Genomic DNA, 7,606 nt, shown 5'->3' with positions numbered 1-7,606 from the left:
GTGAGTTTCCAAGACTAACTGTTTACTGCAGTAGAAAGCCCCATCTTTCTCCCAAGGATCAGCTGGTGGTTTCAAACTAAGGAACTTGTAAATAGCAGCCAAATGTGGAACAACTGTGCCACCTACAAAAAACAAACCTACTGCCATCGAGTCAGTGCTGACTCATAGTGACCCCATGTGGGTTTCCGAGGCTAACTGTTTAGGGGAGTAGAAAGCTCAGTCTTTCTCCCATGGAGCTGCTGGTGGTTTGAACTGCCGACCCTACAGATGCCAGCCCTATGTATAATCACTATTCCACCAGGTCTCCTTGGGGATCCTTAATTAGTCCTGAAGCTAATGCCAAAACAGAAACATCACCAGCCAAAATAAGGTCCAGAGGAAGTATAAACAAGGAAGTAATAGTGCTGCTCCTGCTGCCTGGATGCACTCACACAAGGGCTATAAAGGAGGTCCGACAGCGGGAGCCTTCAGACCCGCCCTCTCCTCCTCTCTGAAACCTGCTCCAACCATACCCACCCACCATGTGCCACACCAGCTGCTCCTCCGGCTGCCAGGCAACCTGCTGCCCAGCCCAGAGCTGTGTCCCCACCGCCTGCTGCTCACCCTCCTGCTGCGGGAGCTCCTGCTGCCGCCCAGTGTCCTGTGTGACTCTGCTGTGCAGGCCTGTGTGCGCTGTGTCCACCTCCTGCCAGTCCCCCTGTGGGGCTGCCAGCTGCTGCTCTGGTGGCTGCCAGTCCCCATGTGGACTCGGGTCCTGTGGTCAGACCTCCTCCTGCAGCCAAGGCTGCTGCGTGCCCGTGAGCTGCAGGCCTGTGCTGTGTGTGGTCCCCTCCTGCCAGTCCTCCTGCAGCTGCCAGCCCTCCTGCTCCACCATCCTCTGCAAACCCATCACCTGCAGCACCCCTGCCTGCTGCTGACCACATGTCTTCAAAGTAGCCACTTCTTGGGACAATGGGCCCAAGCCCCGTCACCTTCTCGGCACATATCCTCAGTGGTCCTCCAGGTGGTACGTACTGGGCTGTTAAAGAGCATGCTGCATGAGCCCCCATCGCTCAAGAGTAAGTGACAGAACCCCGTGCGTCCTTCCATGACCCTGCGGATCCCCTCCTGGAAGTCCTAGTCCCGGAGGCCCTTTGAGGACTCTCCTTGGAACCAGGCACCAAACCATCGAATAAATGACGCTTTCCCGCAGAGCTCTCTGCTTCTTGTCTCTCTTTTTGCTTCCATGTTTTAGCATTTCTGTTCTGATATGAGGGCATTTTAAGGTGGTTCTCCCCATCCACCCTCCTGTCTGCAGTGGCTAATGGGGTGAGGATGGTCCTTGGGGAGAGAACAGGCCACCTTTCTCCACCCCATTGGCTCAGGTGCACTCAGTCCCCTTCTCCTGCCCTTTCACCATACTTAGTCTTTTTGTTTCCTGTTCTCTAACTGATGCCCATCGCAGCTGCCATGGCCAGCAAAGCCTGGAGCCGGTGAGAAAATGCCTCCAGCACGGAAGATGCCTACTCCCAATCTGTCATGAACTGTCCTATCGCCTAGGCACCGAGAAATATAGCTGGTGGGTCAACTTTTGACTCGATTGGCCCTCAAGTTTGTAGTCTTTATTTTGATCTTGACACTCTTCTCAGTGGCCCGTGCAAGGTTATCTTAAAAAAAAAGCATTTTATTGGGGGTTCATACAACTCTTATCACCATCCATCCATTTTATCAATCACATTTGTACATTTGTTGCCCTCATCATTCTCAAAACCTTTGCTTTCTACTTGAGCCCTTGATTTCAGCTATTCATTTTTCCCCTCCCTCCTGCCTTCCCTCCCTCAATAATTTATAAATTATTATTATTTTTTCATGCCTTACACTGTCCGTCTTCTCCTATCATACACTTTTGTGTGGTCTGTACCCGGCGGGGGGGTAGGGGGTTATATGTAGATCCTTGTAATCGGTTCCCTATTACTACCCAACCTTCCCTCCACCCTCTTGGCATCGCCACTCTCACCATGGTCCTGAGGGGATTATCTGTCCTGGATTCCCTGTGTTTCCAGTTCCTATCTGTATCAGTATACATCCTCTGGTTAGCCAGATTTCTAAGATAGAATTGGGACCATAATAGTGGGGGCCGGGGTAGAGGAAGCATTTAGAAACTAGAGTAAAGTTGTATATTTCATCGTTGCTACACTGCATGCTCACTGGCTCATCTCCTCCTTGAGACCCTGCTGTAAGGGGATGTCCAGTTGCCCACAGTGAACTTTGAGTCTGCCCCCGCCACATTGCTCCTCATTCACAAGATATGGTATTTTGTTCTTTGATGCCTGATACCTGATTCCTTCGACACCTTATGATCACACAGGTTGGAGTGCTTCTTCCAGGTGGGCTTTGTTGCCTTTGAGCTAGATGGCTGCTTGTTTACCTTCAAGCTTTTAAGACCCAGACGCTATGTCTTTTGATAGGCAGGCACCATCAGCTTTCTTTGCCACATTTGCTTATGCACAGCTTTTAAGACCCAGACGCTATGTCTTTTGATAGGCAGGCACCATCAGCTTTCTTTGCCACATTTGCTTATGCACAGGTTTGTGATCGTGTCGGGAAGATGAGCAGCATGGAATGCCAATTTGATAGAGCAAAGTGTTCTTGCATTGAGGGAGTACTTGAGTGGAGGCCCAATGTCCATCTGCTACCTTAATACTAAAACTATAAATGTAAGCACATAGGTCTATTTCCCCATCATCATATCTAAATCTATTAACATATGTACATGCCTGTAATTAGACCTCTATAATGCCCTATGCGTTCTAGGTCTTTCTTCTATTTCGTTTTACTTCCTCTGGTCCCACCAGGGTGATTCCCTTTCACTGAGTAATGATGAACCACTTGACGATGGGCCACAGTAAGTCCCATGAGCCACCACCTAACTTGAAAACCAAAGCAAGCCAGCTGAGCTGAGATCGCCGAGCTGAGCTGTAAAGTGTCCACGAAGCCAAGACAAGGGGCCCACTGGAAGGAACCGTGGAGGCTTTAGTCCCTTTCTGGAAGAACACAAGCAACAGAGAGCCGATGAAGGTGCGCGACATCCCCGGGCCATAGAGTGCTCAGGCGAGAGTCTGACAGGTCGGTCCAGATGTGGGGCCATTTCTCTGCTGATGGTGCCTGAGCAAATGGAGAAAGACGTTTCATAGAGAAGAAGCAGAGAAGGGGGCGGGGGAGGGCGTGAAGGGCACTTAGTATTGTGTCAGTAAGGGGAAAGCATCTTCAAGTTGCCGCCCCCGCCCTCTGATAAGGAGGCTTCAGCAGGCACCTGAGGAGAGCTCTACTGAAGGCCCTCACTACAGAGGCCCCCAGATGGGTCACCTGCACCAGGAATGCAGGGGTGCCCAAGAGCAGAGTCTGGCTGCCTTACGGGGTGGGGCAGTCCTGGTGGCACTGCCGAGCACTGACTGTGCACCGCATACCGCAGCGGAAGACAGCTCTTCCCCTGACGCCAGCCAGGCCAGGCTTGTAGAGTAGCCTGTGGTCAGGCCTGAAAGACGACACACAGCCTTGTAACCGAGAGCTAGACTCGTCATTGAATTGTGCCCCGCTAACGGTTGGGGTGCGCGGTCTTCCGGTTTCAGTGCTCATCTTTCTGGTCCCTTTCTCAGACGGAGAGTTGAGTCGCGGGTCTCCGATTCCTCAACAGCAGAGTTGCTCCTTTGGTGGTTGGGAATGACACTGAAGGGATCTTCTCCCGAATGCAGGCTTTCGGAATTCCCTGCCCCACTCTCAGAAGGGTCCCTAGGATCCCTCTCCATGTTGGGTGGGTGCTGTTCATGCGTTTGTTCCCTGGCACACTCTCCCGTGCGCCGTTTCAGGAGTGTGTGAGGGCCAGAGTTCTCAAACTGATGGGTAGACGTCTCCTTTCCAGGAGATTTCTATGGTCGGTGCTGCGGCTGTGAGCAGCCTTGTGCCCCCGTCCTGGTGTCTGTGTGCAAGACCTGGGCGTAGCGAGACCCAGCAGTGCATTTGTGATCAGCAGGGCCTGTACATGGTGAAGCCACTTGGAGGGGAGTCATAACTGAGGATTGTGGGAATTCTGTCTTTGTCCTTTACCAGGAGTGACTGCCGAGTGTTCCAGAAGACTGACAGTCTGTGTCAGTTACTAGACTGATAGCTTTATTCTAGGCTCCAGACCATACAGATTTAATTCTTCTTTTCACTGAAAGCACAACCTTCTCTCCTTCTGTTATGGCTGAGGGGTGGAATGAGGAAGTGTGTGTGTGTGTGTTTGAGGAGAATGTCCACTGTTTAAATAACTGGGGTTAACCAGGAAGCCAGTTGTTTGGTGTAGCTGATGAATGATCTTCAGCCCACGCTGACCGCAAATGTCTCCCAGGGAAGCTGGTATTTGAGACAATGAGTTCAGCCATTGCGTAAATCTCTAGGTACCGAGGTGGGGGAGTTCAGGCCTGTGTTTTACAAAGTCCACCACCTGGGCCATCTCAGATCTTGTTTAGATCGACTGACTTCCCACACAGCCCTTGACTGCGAGCCTCATTGTCTGATATATTTGTATGTCTAGGAATTGTTCTTTGTATGTTTGATGTGGACAACACATTGCAGAGACTCTGATTTCTGTCCGACGTCCCTGTACTTGTGCAGGCTCGGCTTTACACTTGATAGATCTATGGGGTATTCGAGGTGTTTCTTGGGCTCCTGGTGATCTCCTGACAGCTCTTGTTCTGGGTTGTTGTAGGCGTTGCCAGGGCATGCTAGAAGCGGTGTTACTCCAGGGTGTGAGGGACGGATGTATGGGGTCTCATCTGGACTCCACTGGAATGGGAACCTTAGCCTTGTAGCAGCTGCCCTGATTTGAGCCCAGTGGTCTTCCCCTAAGCATGTACAGTTCCACCTCTACCCAGAGATCCTCAGGAGACCCTCACGCAGACTTAAGGGGCCTGCTCTGTGCATAGCTCCCTCCCTTCTGATGCTCCACCTCTCAGATTCCAGGGGTCCAGTCACCTCAAGCTCTGGCCCCTTTCTCTTTGACAGGGCAGGCCTCTTCTGTTCTTTCCACGCTCCACATCTAGATCTCCATTGGATGTGGTGTGAACCTTCTTTCTGGAACAAAGATCTTGTGCTGCCTGTTGATCACAGAGAATTGGAGAGATAAGTACTGTTCAGTTGTGTAGTTGGCTAGAGGGCTAGTCCGACACCCGTCATTCGATCCATTTCTTCAAGTATTATGTGGATCTCCATATTAAACTCTTATTTCCCCTAGAAGAGCTGTCTTGGGGAAGGTTCCCCTGCATTTGCCTAGGGTCCCCAACACACCCCTGGTGATGTGTGTCACAACCCCAGTCCCTGACCTTGGTCGAGCCCTGTTTCCTTTGAGGATGACTTACTAGTTTATATTATCTTGATTCTCAACTACGAGGATATAAAAGGACCTGAAAGAAGAGCTCTCCCTGATCAGCCTCCTTCAATATTCACTTCTCCTGTGGCAGTAGTCTCTGTGGTGTCACATGGCCCCTCCAACTCTCCACCCCGCTCTCAGCTCTGGGAACTTCTGAGGCCAGTGTACCATCCTTGATTCTCCTGCACCTCTCCTCGACTCCGGCTCCCACACAGAGGGGTTAGAATTGTTGGTTGTTTGAAGATCATTGTCCTAGGGAGAGGACCATGTGGAGATCCTAGTTCTGGAAATCACATAACAGTCACCCAGCTGTCCTTATAAGGAATGAGCAGCATGCGGGGAGTTGGGCAGAAAGGCAGGGAGTTGGGCAGAGTTTCCAGGGAAAGAAGGATGTGAAGGAGGCACAATGAGTCATGAAGCTGATGCCCAAACAGAAAAATCCACGAAAGCACAGCCAGGCTCTGGGAGACACTCAGAGGAAATGACAACAGGGAAAACAACAGTCGTGCTTCTGTGTTGCCTGGAGACCTGTGTGCCAGGGCTATAAAGGAGGTCCAACCGCGGGAGCCAGCAGACCTGCCCTCTCCTCCTCTCTGAAACCTGCTCCAGCCACACCCACGTACCATGTGCCACACGAGCTGCTCCTCTGGGTGCCAGGCGGCCTGCTGCCCAGCCCAGAGCTGTGTTCCCACTGCCTGCTGCTCACCCTCTTGCTGCGGGAGCTCCTGCTGCCACCCAGTGTCCTGTGTGACTCTGCTGTGCAGGCCTGTGTGCGCTGTGTCCACCTCTTGCCAGTCCCCCTGTGGTGCTGCCAGCTGCTTCTCTGGTGGCTGCCAGTCCCCATGTGGATTCGGGTCCTGTGGCCAGGCCTCCTCCTGCAGCCCAGGCTGCTGTGTGCCCGTGAGCTGCAAGCCTGTGCTGTTTGTGGTCCCCTCCTGCCAGTCCTGCTGCAGCTGCGAGCCCTCCTGCTCCACCATCCTCTGCAATCCCATCACCTGCGGCACCCCTGCCTGCTGCTGACCACACACCTCCCATCCAGGCTCTGTCAGTGCCAACAAGTCCACTGTAGCTCCTCCCGGAACACGTCCTGATGATCCTTCATTGCTCAAGAGTATGTGACAGAACCCTCTACATCTTTCCATGACCCTGCCGATCCCCTCCCGGAAGTCCTAATCCCGGGACCCTTTGAGGACTCTCCCAGGAACCCAGGCCTCACATCCATCAAATAAATGACGCTTTCCCCACAGAGCTCTCTGCTTCTTGTCTCTCTTTTTGCTTTCATGTTTTAGCATTTCTGTTCTGATATGAGGGCATTTTAAGGTGGTTCTCCCCATCCGCCATCCTGTCTGCAGTGGCTAATGGTCTCGCGATGGTCCTTGGGGAGGGAACAGGCCAGTCCACCTCTCTGGACCCCATTGGCTCAGGTGCATTCAGCCCCTCCTCTTCCCCTCTCACCATACTTACTCTCTTTGTCTCCTGCTCTCTCTCTGTTGCCCATCACAGCTCCGTGGCCACAAAGCCCGGAGCCGATGAGAAAATGCCTCCAGCACGGAAGATGCCTACTCCCAATCTGCCATGAACTGTCCTATCGCCTAGGCACCGAGAACCATATCCGTCGGTCAGCTCTGCACTCCATTGGGCCTCAAGTTTGTAGTCTTTATTTTGATCTTGACACACTCTTCTCAGTGGCCCGTGCAAGGTTCCCTTAAAAAAATCATTTTGTTGGGGGTCCGTACAACTCTTATCGGAATCCATCCATCCATCTATTTTGTCAAGCACATTGTACATTTGTTGCCCTCATCATTCTCCAAACCTTTGCTTTCTCCTTGAGCCCTTTATATCAGCTATTCATTTTTCCCTTCCCTCCCCACCCTCCCTCCCTCAAGAACTCTCGATAATTTATAAATTGTTATTGTTTTGATATGAGTTTCACTGTCCAACATTTCCCTTCACCCACTTTTCTGTTGTCCGCCCCCTAAGAGGGTGTTTTATGTAGATCCTTGTCATCGGTTCCCCTTTCTATCGCACCTTCCCTCCACCCTCCTGGTATCGCCACTCTGAAGCCTAATCCTGAGGGGTCATCCATCCTGGATTCCCTGTGTTTCCAGTTCCTATCTGTACCAGCGTACATCCTCTGGTCTAGCCAGGTTTGAGACCATAATAGTGGGTGGTGGGGGGCTGGGGAAGAGGAAGCATGTAGGAGCTAGAGGAAAGTTGTAT

The sequence above is a fragment of the Echinops telfairi genome, unplaced genomic scaffold, assembly GCF_000313985.2.
Source record: "Echinops telfairi isolate 266 unplaced genomic scaffold, ASM31398v2 ScPeMD7_7469;HRSCAF=8507_0, whole genome shotgun sequence".
NCBI lineage: Eukaryota > Metazoa > Chordata > Mammalia > Afrosoricida > Tenrecidae > Echinops > Echinops telfairi.
The sequence above is the reverse complement of the archived record's forward strand: the minus strand, read 5'-3'. Positions refer to the sequence as shown.